The sequence below is a fragment of the Giraffa tippelskirchi genome, chromosome 8 (genome assembly GCF_054371585.1).
Source record: "Giraffa tippelskirchi isolate mGirTip1 chromosome 8, T2T-mGirTip1v1.2.pri, whole genome shotgun sequence".
In the NCBI taxonomy this organism is placed as follows: domain Eukaryota; kingdom Metazoa; phylum Chordata; class Mammalia; order Artiodactyla; family Giraffidae; genus Giraffa; species Giraffa tippelskirchi.
Window position 1 is genome coordinate 85,698,638 of NC_137282.1, and position 18,458 is coordinate 85,717,095.

Consider the following 18,458-nt stretch of genomic DNA (forward strand, 5'->3'; position numbering starts at 1 on the left):
CTCAGCTTCCTCTTTGAGACTATGTGCAGGTTGAGTCAGATGATCCTTCATGTTTCCATGACCTCGAAAATTTAAATGCCTCTCTGCCTACTGAGAGATTTTATCTGGTTCATATTGTTTATGTTAAGAAAGGATAGTGGTGGAATTTCTAATTGTGTTCGCCACCTTCTCATTCATTAACTGAGCCCATAAAATGTTCCTGAATTGCTTCTGGAACTAACAATTATTCTTCCACATTTTGAAACATAAAGTCAAGATTGGAATCACCATAGCTCAATCATTTTAGATCCATCTTTAGAGAAAAGTGAGTTCATTCATTATCACACAGTGCAGCGCTAAGAGGACATCAGAATTAGCAAGCACTGGGGTCACAGAGAAGAAACCTAGAACCAGCTTGCAAACATCTTAGAATAAAATAGGGACAAACTGTTAACTGAATATTTCAATTCACTATGATATCTACTAAGATGGAGCAAAGAATACACAGTTTGGTTATACATTACATTTTGAATATTTGATTATGTCTTCTTCCAGTAGATTCTAAGATCCATGAGGGCAGGAACCTAGATTTTTCTGGTCACTACTCCCCCAGAGTATAGTGTATGATTTGTATATATGTTTGGTATAAAATAATGAATGAATGACCAAAAAACATGGACTTAAAAGAAGTGAACTTTGGTCTACTAGGAAATAAGTACATTAAGGACAAGCTTAGAGGCCACATCCTGGAAATCTAGCTTGTTTCCTTGTCAGTTATATATTTTTTTTGTATTTCAGACATGAAGAACATGATTCATATATTTCCATTTATCTTGTTCATTCCAGAACACATTTTTAACATTATACAGCTATAAAATATTTATAAAAATAAAGAATTTTGTATGTGGAATTCAATGTCTAGAATCTTTGAATTAATGTAAATGAAAAATGAATACCTCAGAGGGTAACTACTGCCATTTTTGGTTTTGGTTCATTCACGTGGCAGTTGTCACATTATGTCAAATGCACCTTTACCACCACCAAAAAAGGACAAACACCAAATTAAAAAACACTTTAGATTTATTACTATCATTTTTTTTTTTATTTACTGCTGACTAAGAGTATGATTTCTGGAACCAGATCCATTTTCTCTACATGTGTGACCTTCAGCAAGTTACTTAACCACTTTTTGCCTGAGTTTCCTCATCTGAGAAATAAGAACAATAATACTACCCCATAGAGTTGTTATGAAAATTATGAGTTTAGTATGTGCAAACCTCTTAGAAGAATACCTGTCAACATGGTAAGCTCTAAGTGTTTGCTAAATATAAAAAATCAAAACGATACACTGTTAGCCTACTTCATTGGGTTAAGGCATTGTAAGCTGATGCATAATGAAGACAATTCTTCTGGAATTATGCTGAAATTTTCAAAGAGGAAGGCTGTGGATTCAGGACAACCCACATTAAAATAAATTGGTTGAATAGAGAGCTTGAAGAGGAGAAAAAAATTCTAGAACATGCTAAAATGAACTAAAACGGGTCACTTAATTGCTTCCATTTTTTCATTAGAAAATATTCGCCTCAGGGAAAATTGATGACTCAAAGTTAGAAAGAATACCAACAGTAACATTATTTCTGAAAAAGTGCATAAAGATTTTTAACGATATTAGGTTTGACAAAGTTTAGTGAAAAGGAACCAAAAACAAAAATCTATCCAATAAATGCATTTATAATTAGTACCTTAAAAGCATATATTAAGAGTTTCATGTGCTATATAAAAAAGACAAACAACAAAGATTTACTGTATAGCACAAGGAACTATTTTCAATATCTTATAATAAACAATAATGGAAAAGAATAGGAAAAAAAGATATAGGTATATACAACCAAATCACTTTGCTATAATATTGGAAAATAACACAAATCAAGTATACTTCAATTAAAAAAAAAAAATCTCTTACTCTACTGACAGTTAGTAGGTGGGCAAGAGCATATATTAAAGCTGCCGCTGCTGCTAAGTCACTCCAGTCGTGTCCGACTCTGTGCAACCCCATAGACGGCAGCCCATCAGGCTCCGCCATCCCTGGGATTCTCCAGGCAAGAACACTGGAGTGGGTTGCCATTTCCTTCTCCAGTGCATGAACGGGAAAAGTGAAAGTGAAGTCGCTCAGTCGTGTCCAACTCTTCGCGATCCCATGGACTGCATGATCCCTAAATTTGACCATGTATCACAATTTCTGGGGAGCTTTGTAAAAATTGACACCTTGGAGATTTTGATTCAAGAGGTCCGAGGTAGAGTTCAAGTTGGTTTATTTTTTTTCCCCAGTTCTCCCAAGTGATTCCAAGTACAGCCAGGTCAGGACGAATGGCTAGAACACTTGCTGCAGGGAAGTCTCTCGTGGTGGGTGGGCAGCTGACTTGTCTTTTCAGTCCCACCTCCTGCATCCTTGTTATCAAAAACGATGTCAAAAGCCATCAACTGCAGACAGGTTGAAGTCATAAGACATTGACACATGTTGCCTAACCAACCTGAGTCCAAGGTGAGCAGCAAAAAAAATGAACTATAAGTCTCATGATAAATGAACCTGCATTCAGCTTCAAAAGTCTAATGCCAAATTGCAATAAATGGTTTCACAGGTCTTCCACTGAAGTATTTCCAGACACACGGCCTACTAGGTGACACAGATGTCTACAAATGTCTACAAACACAGTCCCATTACCCTGTGCCTCAGACCAGGACCTTGTGTTCTGTGCTGGATTTATAAGAGGGAAGTTGACCAGGCTGATCCTTGGTAAGTGTGCACAAGTATGGCCAGATTAACTGGTAAAATAATGAAATACTTTAGTGTCAGGCTGCTTAGAGCCTCATTTCAGCCTCTGCCCCAGGACTTCACCCCCCTTTCCAGCAATCAAAGGGTTACTATTAGGGCCAGCCAGTGACTCCATTCTATGCTAAATGCATTGTTAATATTTTCAATTTGGAAATAAATAAGAAAAGCAACTCATTTAGCTTTTCTCAGGAGTGGGTGTGGGAAGGAGTGGGAATGCCTGGAAATTACATCAGAGGAAGAATCACTGAAGTTCAAGGGATCTTTAGCCTGGAAAGGAGAAGACTTGAGATGGAGTGGGTTCAGGAGGAATACCAGCAATGCCTTCAAATACATGATTGAGCCTCATGTGGGAAACCGCTTAGATTTATTCTGAGTAGCTCTAGTGTGGCGGAATTATGCACAATGATTGGAAGCTACAACAGACTGACGTCAGTTTCATATAAGGAAGAACTTTGGAATCCGGTGCCGCCCAACAGTGGAACTGGCTTTGGGCGAGTCGTGAGCTTCCGGAAGCAGCACAGGAAGAAGTACTGACTCTGAGAAGAGGGTGACAGCTGCAGGTGTTTCTGCTCTGGATGGTGAACTGCAGAGATCAGTGGTTACAAATCTAAGTGTTCATCTGAATCCTCAATGGAACTTTTTTTAAAAGATAAACTATATTTTTTGAGCAGTTTAAGTTCAAAGCAAATTGAGCAGAACATACAGAGAATATTCATCCATTCCTGCTCTCACAAACACACAACCTTCCCTACTGTCAACATCCTGAACAGTGGTACGTTTGTTACAGTTGATGAATCAACTACATTAAAGCATCATTGTCACCAAAAATCCATGTTCACATTAGAGTTTACTCTTAATATTGTACCTACTATGGGTTTTGGAAGATGTATGATGACATGTATCCATCATTATCAATGGAACATTTTAAATATCAGGCTTCTTAGTCTTTACTCCAAACCTACTAGATTAGTATCTCTTGGCTTTGGAGTTTGGGAATTAGCATATTTTAAAGCGCTTTGTGTGATGTCGACATGCAGTAATTTTGGAAATCTGCACTCAATGATCTGCAAGTTTTTTTCCAACGTTCAGATTTTATAATTCTATTAAATAAAAATCACAATAATTCTTTCAAAGGAGTGGGACTCTTGAAAACTGACCAGGGCTTGAAGGCAAATCTGTGGAGTATATACATTAATAGCATGTCAAGCACTACGCTAGACCCCTTTAATTCTTACAAGAACTCTACAAGGGCAGTATTAATATATATTCCCATTTAACAGAATACAAAATTGAGGCCCAAACAGGTTAAGTAACCTGCCTAAGATTACAGAGCAAGTAAAAGACAGAGTTGGGATTCAGTTGAGAGCTATTTCATCTGCCTTCTTTCTCTTATACTATTAGATCTCCAACAAACTCTCAATTACTTGAAATTAGCGAATGAAGACACATAATTTCAGATTATTAACAGTGAATTATTTTGTGTTTGTTGGTTCTTAAAAATACTATGTTCAGCACATGGGAACGATGTGTTGTTATATGACAACCAGAAAACAAGATTTTATGCAATAATCAAAGTTCCTTATATAAAGCCAGGGCTAACAGAAGCAATTCGTTTTCTCCACGAATTTGAAATGTTGGGCTATGTATACTATGATAACCTAAACAAAACATACTATGAATCATCTGAAAGGAGAGAGAAGGACCTGATCATCTCTGATCTGGGGTCCTATATGGAGAGGTGGCCAATTCTGTATTTTCACAACGGAAGACTGACCTATTTCCTCAGCCCCAGAAAAGAACAACTCATTTCCTAGAGCTGTACTCTGTCCTTTCCCATGGGACATGGAAATAGAATGTAATAGTTATTAAGATCACATACCTTTGAGTCAAACCTGGATTTAAATCTGGAATTGTCACTAACTAAATATGTAATCTTGTGGAAATGATCTAACACATCTAGATTAGTTTCCTATTTGTAAAATAGGACTGATGATATTTCAATATCTACCTCCCAGGTTACCATGAGGATTAGATGAGGTGCTGTGTGTGAAGTACTTACCAGTCTTCTGATACTCAGTAAGCACTCAAGACATATTCACATTTGTGCGTATATGCTAAATTGTTCAGTTGTGTCCTACTCTGGACTGTAGCCTGCCAGGCGCCCAGCCCATGGAATTTTCCAGGCAAGAATACAGAGCAGGTTGCCATTTCCTACTCCAGGGGATCTTCCCGACCCAGGGACCAAACCTGTGTCTCCTCTGTCTGCTACATTGGCAGGTGGACTCTCTACCACTGAGCCACCTGGGAAGCCCTAACGTTCATGTTGTTACTTGTTAATGGAAAAGCCAAGTCCAACATCATTTCTGTCTAGCTGGGATAGAAACCAATTATTGATACCTCCAAGGAGTGTGTGTATGTGTTGGGGCTGGTGGAAGAGGGCAGGGTTTAACCTTCCCTTGGGTCTTCAAGGATTTGTTCCCAACCAGATCCTAGAATGTAAAGCCATTAGGAGGAATGGAAGCAAGGTTAAGTACTGCAAATGAGAAGTTAAAAACTGAGACGGTAAGACAGAAATGGGACTATATTAGATCATGAATAAATACCCTTTCTCCTGACTAATGGATTAGGACAGGCTGAATGGACTAGTCAAAAAAATATATTCCATAACACATGACAAACACCAGTGCACACATCTTTGGTGGACACTGATTTTGAGCTTTGGAGGCCCTCGCTGAAGACTGGTGCTCCTTTCTCACTCAAAAGTATTTCCTCTTTTCTGACAATCAAAAATTACCTTCTATAAGATGAAAACTCTAATTAGAAAAGATGCGTGCACTCCAATGTTCATAGTAGCACTATTGACAATAGCCAAGACATGGAAACAACCTAAATATCCATTAGTGGATGAATGAATAAAGAAGATGTGGAATATATATATATAATGGACTATTACTCAGTCATAAAAAGAAATGAAACAGTGACATTTGCAGCAACATGGATAGGCCTGGAGATCATCATAATAACTGAAGTAGGTCACTCAGAGGAAGATAAATATCATATTCCACTCATGTGGAATATAAAAAAATGATACAAATGGACTTATTTACAAAACAGAAATAGACTCAGAGACATAGAAATCAATCTTATGGTTACCAAAAGGGAAGTGAGGGCAGGGGCAAATTAGGAGTTTGGGATTAGCAGATACATACTACTTTACATAAAATAGATTAACAACAAGGACCTACCCTATAACACAAGGAACTATATTCAATTATCTTGTAATAACCTGTAATGGAAAACAATCTGAAAAAGAATATATATATATATATACATAAATAAAACTTCCCTGGTGGCTCAGATGGTAGAGATTCCGTATACAATGCAGGAGACCCAGGTTTGATCCCTGGGTCAGGAAGATCCCCTGGAGGAGGAAATGGCAACCCACTCCAGTATTCTTGCCTCAGAAATCCCATGGACAGAGGAGCCTGGAGGGCTACAGTCCTTGGGGTTACAAAAAGTCAGACACGACTGAGTGACTTAACACCACATATATACATATATGTGTATAACTGAATTGCTTTGCTATAAACCTGAAACCCACACAACATTGTAAATCAACTATAGTTGAATTTTTTAAAAAATTAACAAAAGTTAACAAAAATCACCTTCTACAAATTAAATCACCATCAGTGTCCATTAAGAAAATAAGGCTAGTTTAGCAAAACAAAATGCCTCAGGTTTAGAAATAACACAACAATGTCTAAAGATCCACTATGATATCAAAAATTAAAGAGCCTGCTGGGTGGGTAAACAAACACATCCTGAGAAAGCCTATCTGTGTGAGAGATAAAATTACTAATTAGTTGGTGGTTTAGTCACTAAGTTGTGTCCAACTCTTGTGTCCCCACCCCCATGAACTGTAGCCCACAGCTCCTCTGTCCATGGGATCTCCCAAGCAAGAATACTTGAGTAGGTTGCCACTTCCTTCTCCAGTGGACCATGTTTTGTCAGAACTCTTCACTATGACCCATCAGAGACCCAGGCATCATGCATTGCAGGTGGTCTCTTGCATTGCAAGTGGATTCTTTACTGACTGTGTTGGTGGTTGCCAGCAAAATCACTGATTAATACCCAGCAAATAAGGAGTTCCTTCTTGGGTGATTATGCTATAAGTGGACCATCTGCTAACAACTCAAAAGGGAACCATTTCTGATTTATGGGAGCATACACAGCATAAGCTAATTTGTGAAGTCTGTTTGATGTGATAGAAGTAAATAATTCATTTAAATTCCTCTCATAGATTGTTTTATTAAAATATCTTTTTTTAACACCACTAAAATTTAAGGCAAACTAAAACCATATTGTTTACTTCTAAATAATTAGGAGGTAAATCTACAGTGAAAAGCAAGTACATGAATACTTTGCTGTCCTTGTCAGGATCCTTACTCATGGGAGGAAGGAAGAGAATTAGATTAGGTGGGGTCACTCAGGAAGTTTCCAGCAAAAAAAAATGTGCCTCTTTCTTGACTTTAGTGATGATTGTTACTGGTGTTTGTTTTTTTATATACTGATGTTTGTTCTTTACACAGGTGTTTATTTCATAATTCGTTAAACTAGTTTTTCATAGAAATATTAAGGTACTTGTCAAAGAAGTAGATATCTAACAGTAGTTGTTTCCAGTAGGGAGTCGTAGAATTGTGAGAGTCTGTTGCAGTGACTGTTATTTTCCTTAAAATACTTCAATATCATTATTGTGATATTATAGGTGCTGATTAGCTCAAATTTTAATTCTAAAGATTTTCAGCAACATGGTTTCAAGAATGCTTAGTCTAGGATTACATCAGAAAGAGCCACTCTCCAGGGCTGGCTACTCTAAGTACAACTATCCATGTCTCAATCAACAACTGATCCTTTGCCAATTAGAATGTTATGTCAAAAATGGGTTTTTATCAGTGAAACTAATGGCTATTTATCTTCATCATGAATGTAGAAATTTTCTCCTCACGGTGCCATTAAAGGTATTCAAAGAATGTAGATTGTTTTGAGTTGTTAAAAATCTACCCACACTTGCATGCACAAAAGAAGTAAATATCCTGTCCCCTTAGAGGATGGATAATCCCAAATATATCCTGTATCTAGTCATTGACTTGGTGGCATAAGACTGAGTAGAGGACAGAGAACCATGGCAATGTGGACACTGACAGCTGAAAGGAGGACTGCAGTCTCTTCATGGAGTCTACAGACAAAGTTACAGATGATTTTTGTGCCTGCTTATTATTGTTTGTTGAATACATATTTGAATATACAGCAGACCTTAGCCTAAGATATGTAACCATTATAATCTGGTAGTGAGGCTGTGGAAAGAAACCAGTGTCACCTCAAATATCTATTGTAGTGATTGACATCTACCAAGAAGGAAGAATGACTTCTTAATCACATCACTAACATGACTTAGGTTGGTTCAGAACAACAGGGTCTTTTGCTTTTTACTGACATTTTTCTGATATTATTAACATCTTAAAAATTGAGTTGAGTGCTATTTTGCAAAGATAAAAAGCAAACATTCAGTAAAAAAAAAAATGTTCAAGAGACATAAGCAGGCATTTCAAAGAATAAACCAAATATGGTCAATAAACATAAAAAGAGCTGTTCAACACTGTTAGTAATTAATCAAGTGATAATACCTTAAACCGCACAATTGCACTCATCTCACACACTAGTAAAGTAATGCTTAAAATTCTCCAAGCCAGGCTTCAGCAATACGTGAACCGTGAACTTCCAGATGTTCAAGCTGGTTTTAGAAAAGGCAGAGGAACCAGAGATCAAATTGCCAACATCCAATGGATCACCGAAAAAGCAAGAGAGTTCCAGAAAAACATCTATTTCTGCTTTGTTGACTATGCCAAAGCCTTTGACTGTGTGGATCACAATAAACTGTGGAAAATTCTGAAAGTGATGGGAATACTAGACCACCTGACCAGCCTCTTGAGAAATCTGTATGCAGGTCAGGAAGCAACCGTTAGAACTGGTTATGGAACAACAGACTGGTTCCAAACAGGAAAAAGAGTATGTCAAGGTTGTATATTGTCACCTTACTTATTTAACTTATATGCAGATACATCATGAGAAATGCTGGGCTGGAAGAAGCACAAGCTGGAATCAAGATTGGTGGGAGAAATATCAATAACCTCAGATATGCAGATGACACCACCCTTATGGCAGAAAGTGAAGAAGAACTAAAGAACCTCTTGATGAAAGTGAAAGAGGAGAGTGAAAAAGTTGGCTTGAGGCTCAACACTCAGAAAACTAAGATCATGGCATCCAGTCCCATCACTTCATGGCAAATAGATGGGGAAACAGTGGAAACAGTGGCTGACTTTATTTTTTGGGGCTCCAAAATCACTGCAGATGGTGATTGCAGCCATGAAATTAAAAGATGCTTACTCCTTGGAAGGAAAGTTATGACCAACCTAGACAGCATATTAAAAAGCAGAGACATTACTTTGTCAAGAAAGGTCTGTCTAGTCAAGGCTATGGTTTTTCCAGTAGTCATGTATGGATGTGAGAGTTGGACTGTGAAGAAAGCTGAGCACTGAAGAATTGATGCTTTTGAACTGTGGTGTTGGAGAAGACTTTTGAGAGTCCCTTGGACTGCAAGAAGACCCAACCAGTCCATCCTAAAGGAGATCAGTCCTGGGTGTTCATTGGAAGGACTGATGTTGAAGCTGAAACTCCAATACTTTGGCCACCTGATGCAAAGAGCTGACTCACTGGAAAAGACCCTGATGCTGGGAAAGATTGAGGGCAGGAGGAGAAGGGGATGACAGAGGATGAGATGTTTGGATGGCATCACCGACTCAATCGACATGGGTTTGGGTAGACTCTGGGAGTTGGTGATGGACAGGGAGGCCTGGCGTGCTGCAGTTCATGGGGGTCGCAAAGAGTCAGCCATGACTGAGCAGCTGAACTGAACTGAACTATCTTAAACCCATTTGGTTGAAAAATATGTGCATGTATTAAGTCTGACAAAGCCAAGTATTGGAGAGGATGTGGATCCATAGAATCTTTTGTTCATTGCTAGAGGGAGGGTGAATTGGCTCAATGACTTTGGAAAATAATTCATCATTATCTCATGAAAATGAATGTTCACATACCCTTTTTAACTCCTAGGTATATACCCAAGAGAAACTCTTGTGGCAGCACTTTAAAAGACACACTCAAGAGTGTCTATAGCAACACAAAAGCCAAAATCTATGAATAGCTCAAAAACCCATCAACAGAAAAAAAAAAAAAACATGTTATATTCATATGACAAAATAGTATCCGAAAATCAACATGAATTAACAACAATACCCAACAATATAGACAAATCTTAGCAATCTGGTGTTAAATACAATCTTATATGATTACACATATATCATGATACCTTATTTGGGAATAGATAGAGATGCAATTAAGCTATATTAAAATAAAAGAGAGAAACCAAGGGAAAAAGAAACACAGGATTAAGAATGATGCCTGCTCAGGAAAAGAAAAGTGAGGGGTGGTATGAGAGAGACAAAACAGATAATGTGATGTAAGTTACTATTAAGAACTTACTTTTATGATGGGTTCATGAATGATGACATTATTAATAGTGATAGATAGATAGACTGAAAGCAGGTCATACATGGACCAATGGTGAGATTATATCGTGAGACATGCATTGAGATTTACCTAATTCTGTGCATTTTGAAGACAAAATCAAAATAAAAGTGAGAAATGATTAAAAATAAAATGTAAATACCTATATATAGTGTGTAACACTATTGTGTCTAGATGAAAGCTGATTATATCTCATATCAAAATACTTGGTCAAGATTTGGTTGAGTTGAATTATTTTTCAATACAAGTTTGAGTTTTTGTTAGTGTTTGGTTTTGTTTTGCATTTTCTGTTCCAGCTGTCATATGCCAAGTAGAAATCTGATAGTTCCCTGGCTCTGCAGTTTTTTAAGTGAAGACGGTATCAAAAGAATTAGAAGACACATCTAATAAAAGACTATTGTCTAAAATATACAAAGAACTCACAAAACTCAGCAACTAAAAAGCAACCAAAGAGTTTAACAGACATCTCACCAAAGAAAACGTGCAGATAGAAAGTTAGCATATGAAAAGATGCTCCATATCATATAACATCAGTGAAATGCAAATTAAAACAACAGTGAGATACCACTATGCATTCTAGTAGTAGAATGGCCAAAATTCAGAACACTGATAAAACCAAATGTTGACAAGGATGTAGAGAGCAGGAACTCTCCTACGTTTCTGGTGGAAATGTAAAACGATACAGCCACTTTGGAAGACAATTTGGCAGTTTCTTATAAAACTAAATATACTCTTACCATACAATTCAACATTGTGTTCCTTGGTATTTATGCAAAGAAATTGAAAACATATCCACACAAAAACCTAGACACAGATATTTATAGCAGCTTTACTCTTAATTGTAAGAACATGGACACAACCAAGATGTCCTTCAGTAGATGAATGGATAAATAAACTTTTATATCCAGACAATGGAATATTACTTAGTACTAAAAAGAACTACTCTGTCAAGCCATGAAAAAGACAAAGAGGAAACTTAAATGCATATTACTAAGTTCAGTCAATCAGACAAACCTACCGGTATGATTTCAATAATATGACATTCTGGAAAAGGCAAAATTATTATGGCAATAAAAAGATCAGTGTGTTTGCCGGTGGAGGAGAGATGGGGAAAGATGAACAGACAGAGCACAGAAGATTTTTATGACTATAAAGACACTCTACATGATAGTGTAATAATGGTTGGATGTCATTATTCTTTTATTCAAATGCATAAGATATACAACACCAGGAGTGAACCTGAGGGCTTCCCTGGGGCTCAGTGGTAAGGAATCTACCTGCCAATTCGGGAAACACAGGCTTGATCCCTGATGCAAGGAGATGCCATATGACACAGAGCAGCTGGGCCTGTGCGCCACAACTATCAATCCTGTGTTCTAGAGCCTCGGAGCCACAACTACTGAAGCCCGTGTGCCCTAAAGCCTGTGCTCCGCAACAGAGAAGTCCATGAGAAGCAGCCCATGCACTGCAACAAAGAGCAGACCCTGCTCACTCAACTGGAGAAAAGTCTGCACGGCAACGGAGACCCAGCACAGCTAAAAATAATAAATAAATAAATGTTAATAAAACTATAAAAAAAGAGTGAGCCCTAAGGTAAATTAACGACTTTGGATGGTTATAAGGTGCCAATGTAGGTTCATGAATTGTAAAAAACACACCACTCTGGTGAAGCATGTTGACAATGGGGGAAGTTATGCATGTGGGGGGGCTGTGGGTTTATGGAAAAATCTTTGTACCTTCCTCTCGATTTTGTTATAAATTTAAAACTTCTCTAAAAAAACAAAGTCTTTAAACATGTGTATATATGTATACATACACATAATCTTGAAGGCAATGTTAATGTGTTATTGTAAAAATTTTGCTTAATTGAAACTGTACTATATGAAATAATGCTCTTCTCCTGAGAGTTTGCACTCTCCTGGGAATACAAAACAACCTACTTAATTCAAATTAAGTAAGACTAGTCAAAAACAACCCAATGAATAAATAAAAATTATGAATATACAGACACCCAGCCACCATCTGGAGAGATATTTAAATGCCAGGTGGAGATGTGTGAGACAAGCTGGTTGGTCCAGGTTTGTCATCCATGAATCAGCACCAACTATGCATGAGACTCTGTTCTAAATTCTGAACATAGAGCAGTAAACAGCAAGATGCCTGCCTTCGTGGAGCTTACATCATAGTCACATCGTGAGCAATGATACGAACAACACATGACACGCAAATAGGGGAAAAACAGAATAATCTTGGAAGCCTCTCTGAGAAATGGGTCATTTAAGAATGACATGTGGAACCAAGTCATATCTAGGGAGGAGCATTCCAGACGAGAAAATAGCAAGTACAAATTCCTGAGATGGAAGATTTCTTCAGGTATTGGAGGAACACTAATGTCAATGTAGGGTTGAGGGAGACTGGTAGATGATGGTCCTAGGGTGAACCTATGGAGCTCCCTGGAGACCTTGTTAAGCTGCATGGAGGGGAAGAAAGTCTAACTGAAGTGGTTTTGTGAGAGACTGGGAAGGGAGGAGGCTGAGATGGCTGTACTGCCAATTCTTATTTTTTCCAATTCTTTTTTTCTAATGTTTTGAAAATCTTCTGGCCACACTACTAGGAATCTTAGTAAGATCTTAGGGATCTTAGTTCCTGGACCAGGGATAAAACCTGCAACCCCCCTGCATTGGCAGTGTGGAATCTTCACCACTGGATGCCAGGCAAGTCCCAATACTACCAATTCTTTTGAAGACTTTATTCAAAAAATATATCCCAGAGGTGAAAGACAATACTCTGAATGCCAGAGGCCTAGATATGTTTCTTGTGACTTTGAAAGAAGATTGTGCTACATGCAACACACCTTACTGGAGAAGATGGGGGACAGAGATGCTGTCAAGAGCAGGAGCCCCTCAAGGATCTCTCTTTAGCCTCCTCCTCCCTTGGAAAACCTCCTCGACCCAAGTCTCTCCCCTCTCGTTTCCTCTTCTCTCCCGTCCTCCGCTCTCTTTTCCTGTCTCTCTCTTCATCTAGGCCCACTGACTACATGATTAATCACGTATCTTCTCACCACCTCTACCTTCCCCTACAAACCACCAGCCAGGAGCTAACAAGCTGTTCCAGGTCAGGAGCCCCTTATCCTCGGCCCTCCTGAGCCTGTAGTCCCAGAAGTAGCTTTCAGGCAAAATTGTTCCCTTTCCCCAACATGGCTAAGCCAGCCTGAGTTTGAGCGACAAATCTGTTCTCTTGTCCTATCCTGTTGCTATCATGGTGGGCAGGTTGGTGCTCTCTAAGAGGCTGTCACTAAGATCGGGTCTCTGGTAACAAGGGACAGACTCTGGGTGTAGAGGCCAAGTTGGGAGTGGGAGGAGTTACCCCTGCTCTCTGTCCCTCAGTGGAGAGTGTGGGAGGTCACAGTTATTCTATGTGTGCCTTCTGAGGTCCCTAAGTGAAGCACGTGGGAAAATACCCAGGGCAGGCCCTGATAGCATATTCCCATGGAACCTGGGCAAGTCTGCACGCTAAGTCACTTCAGTCATGTCTAACTCTTTGCGACCCTGTGGGGTGTGGCTGGCGCCTCTGTCCATGGGATTCTCCAGGCAAGAACACTGGAGTGGGTTACCAAGCCCTTCTCTAGGGGATCTTCTTGACCCAAGGATCAAACCCGCGTCTCTTAGGTCCTCTGCATTGGCAGATGGGTTCTTTACCACTAGCGCCACCTGGGAAGCACCTGAGAGGCCGACCTTAATAGATAGGCTTTGGCCCTTTGTCTAAATTGTTTTAAAGGCACTGACATTTCTGTGAGGTTCAGAGCCCTAAGATACTGCTGCTTCAGATGACCACCTGGTATTGACTGTATTAGAAGGTATCTGAAAACCTCCAGGAAGTAGACAGGAAAAGGGAGGGTGAATGGGGTGGGAGGAGAAGGCAGATTTATAGATACTGCAAACAACTGGGAACATTTCTAGCTGGAGGTGTCCTCTCTGATAGTGCTAAATGGGTTAAAAAGCCATCTCATCCCATCTGTTCAGTGGAACAAATGAGAAACCAAAGCTGTGAGTGAACAGGCATTGATTTAGCCCTGTGATGCTTTAATGAAGTTTAAATGAAAAATAACCCCCCAGCTGAGGCACACAGCAACAGCAGCCAACTTTCCCGGAATGTTAATCAAGAATACCACAAATCATCTGCATAGAATAGGACCAAAGTTTCTGTTTAAGCTTCATTGAAATAGAAATCTAAAATTTTTGCAAATATAACATGTGGGTCCAGGAAATTTGTCTTTTTAATTCATTAGTTACTATTTCAGCTAATTAGATAATAAGGGCACCAACTGAAGCAGGACTTAAAGTTGTGAGTTAGCTCCAAGTTCCAGAAATTTTTTACATTGAGAAGAAATATTTTGTGTATTTTGCCCCAAAATACTGAGACTTTTTAAACACCTCAGGATCACTTGAAATTATTCTGTATCTAAGGACTTCCCTTGTGGCTCAGCCGGTAAAGAATCTGCCTGTAATGTGGGAGACCTGGGTTCCATCCCTGGGTTGGGAAGATCCCCTGGAGAAGGGAAAGACTACCCACTCCAGTATTCTGGCCTGGAGAATTCCATGGACTGTATAGTCCATAGGGTCGCAAAGAATCAGAGATGACTGAGTGACTTTCACTTCATTTCACTTCAAGGAAAAACATACTTAAATGCATCAGCTTTTTTTATGCATCCTCTATATTCACAAATTCTCTCTAAATCTAAGAAAGAATATGTGTGTCAGTATACACATACTGATAAGAAAAAAAATTTGTCAGGTCCAAAAAAAAACCCAGCAAATTTTACAGAAAGGCACTCTATCCCACTAAGAAACTGCAAGCAGAAGGACTTCCCTGGTGGTCCAGTGGCCAAGTCTCAGTGTTCCCAAAGGGGGGGCCTTGGTATGATCCCTGCTCAGGGAACTAGACCCTGCATCCCGTGACATGGGTGTGACTAAGATCTTGCACAGCCAAAAAAATAAATATTTTTTAAAAAAGAAACTGCAGGCAAAAACAGCTCCTACTATGGACCTTGAGCTGGTCAACAGGAGACAAAAGAGGCCAGAAACTGGGAAGAAGCATAGCAACGCCATCAGCCAGGTCAGGGGCGGGAATGGAGGATGGAGGAAAGCCCTTACTTATCACTTTCACAGGGAAATCCCTTGCCAATAACTTTTCTCTTTTACAGTTTTCTTTCTCCAGTTAAAATGTATTGGCTTCACTTGACCCCAGCTCCCCTGGAAGCTTCCTTGAGAACATATTAAGGCATGTTGATATCTCAAAGCCTTCTCATAATGTTCAGAAAATGAGACCAAAGCTATGGAGACCAACTTGCAAGGACAATGACCACAAAATGAAACAGGAAATGTGTTTCAAAAAGCCCAGCAGGCTGGGCTTTGCTGGTCTCTGTTATGATAAACACACACTCTAGTAGGCTAACCCACACAGAAAACATACATTCTGCAAATCACAGGGGAGGCCAGTGAGCAACCCAGTCTCAGATCACTCTGTTAACACCTTCCCCCACTAGGAAGGTGAGAAAGAGGAACTATAGGAAGACAAAGGTGGAAATCAGCCAACTATCTTTTGGTAAACCTTGAGCTTCTGCAAAGATATGAGAAAGATAAACTCTAGGAGGAAAATTAAGCTTGTCTCTCTACTAACTGAGCAGCTCATGAAAAAGCTGCTTCTCATTTCCAGGGATGTTGAAACACTTCTTCCCAGAAGTCTTCTCTCTGACTAATAGGAAGAGAGTTGTAGCAAATCACTTCTGAGTTTCCTCCCTCAAGCAAAATTGCCAACTTGGTAAAATACATTTTCTGGATTTTCGGATCCCTCTTTGATGCTAAGCACTTGGTGGTTCCTGTGACTAATGTGATCATCTCCATTTCCTGGCCCTTACTGGGGTGTCAACAATCCCCTACTCTGAATATTTTCCCACCTTTTCCCTTCCATGTAAAACGTCTCAGTCCTATGTTCTCTTTCCCCAGATCCTGTCCTCAACCAAAGCCACAACAAATTAGTCATATAAGCAAATCAGCCAGCAGACGTGCTCTACTGATGTACTACAGATTAATATCTGTAATCTTGTTTAAAGGCTTGTTTTTGTCAAAAGATATTCTATTGGGCTGGGTGACCTTCAGAATTTCTCCCAACTCTAATGTTATAAAATTTTATGAGTAACTCCAATCACAAAAATTTTAAACCTTGGACCAAGCTGGTTGACAGGTTGACCTTTCAGATCTTTTGATTAGATCATTTGTGTTGTGGATACCTGTGGAAACATGTTGCATCTGCTAGCTGCCCATCAATTCAAAAGTTTAATAGCAATTTTAGAGGCTATTATTGATTGTCTTGCTGTATATCCTATGGAGAACTGAAAATGACCCAAATCCTTTGCTGTTCCTCTCATCAATAAACTTGCCTATTTTCCCTCTGACATGTAATCTGGGCTGGCTTTGTGATTTCTTTAATCAATGTGTATGTTTATTCAGTCAGTCGTGTCTGACTCTGTGATCCCATGAACTGTAGCCGCCAGAATCCTCTGTCCATGGAGTTCTCCAGGCAAGAACACTGGAGTGGGCTTTAATCTATGGGCTATGGTAAAACTGACACTTTCCCAGCTCTGACTGAGATATGAGATATGAATGCTTATTCTTTCACATCTTGGATCCTTAAGCTGCTACGTACAATAAAGAGGTCCAGCTACTCTGTTGTAGAGGCTAAGAGGAGAGAGAGGGGAAACAAAATGATTCCTGGGCAGCCCCTGTCTGTTCTAGGCATTTCAAGTGAGACGCCAGGTTAGTTAGTGTTAGTTGCTCAGTTGTGTCAAACTTTTTGCAACCCCATAGACTGTAGCCCACCAGGCTCCTCCATCCATGGAATTCTCCAGACAAGAATATTGGAGTGGGTTGCCATTCCCTTCTCCAGGGGATTGAACCCAGGTCTCCTGCATTGCAGGTAGATTCTTTACCATCTGAGCCACCAGAGAAGCCCAGACATGTGAGTAAATTCATTTTGGACTTCCAGCCCTAGAAATCCTCCAGATAATTGTATTTTCATGAATAACCCCACATAAGACAACCAGAGGAACCACCCACCTAAGCTCAGTCTGTAGATGTTTGCTAACATTTCAAGCCACTGAAGTTTCAGAGTGGTTTGTTACATTGCAGTAAATAACTGAAAGGCATCCCTGAAAACTGGTCTAATCCTTTCTTTGAATGAAGGAGGAATAGATAACAAATAAAAGAACTGTTTAATGAAATTCCTAAACTATTATCATAGTTATTCCACCCTCCAGCATACACCTACTCCTTGTATACTATGGCACATCCACAAGTTCATTTAACACTTTCTCAACTGTACACATTTATTTAATATCTGTTGCCATCCTTGCAATCATAAATTGTAATCTCCTGCTGGCCAGGAGTCAGGAATTCTTAATAGGTCTTTCATAAAGTCTTTTTAGCAATAAGAATTTCAGCAGACATCTTCAGCAATAATCAGTGGAGTTTCCTATAAATCTTACTATTTTTCCACACAGAGAAGTCCAGAAATGGAACCTCAGAGAGAAATTGCATTTTGAAAATTCAACATCACCCTTTTGGCTTGAAAGAGCATTGAAATCATAAACCCTTTTCAGTGTGGTCCTCCCAACAATCAAATGCATTACATTGTGCCCACAGGCTTATTCTATGGGAGCAATCTTTACTGGTTAGTTATGAGGTCAGATATTCTGAAGGAAAATTTTAAATATTTTTTAAAGATTTTTTTAATGTGGACTGTTTTTGAAGTCTTTATTAAATTTTTTTTTTCAATATTGTTTCTGTTTTATATTTTGGTTTTCTGGCAAAGAGGCATATGAGATACTAGTTCCCTGACCAGGGATTGAACCCACACCACCTGCATTGGAACGTGAAGTCTTAACCACGGAACCACCAGGGAGGTCCCATGAAGAGAAACTTTAAACTCCTCTGCCATGCATTCA

At 39.2% G+C, this 18,458-nt stretch overlaps 1 long non-coding RNA gene across 1 annotated transcript in view; it reads right to left on the reverse strand.

Moving 5' to 3' along the window:
• LOC145516377 (uncharacterized) overlaps nt 1-18,458 on the reverse strand; it is a 523,613-nt gene that overhangs the window by 497,446 nt on the left and 7,709 nt on the right. The gene's annotated exons all lie outside the window — the stretch shown is intronic.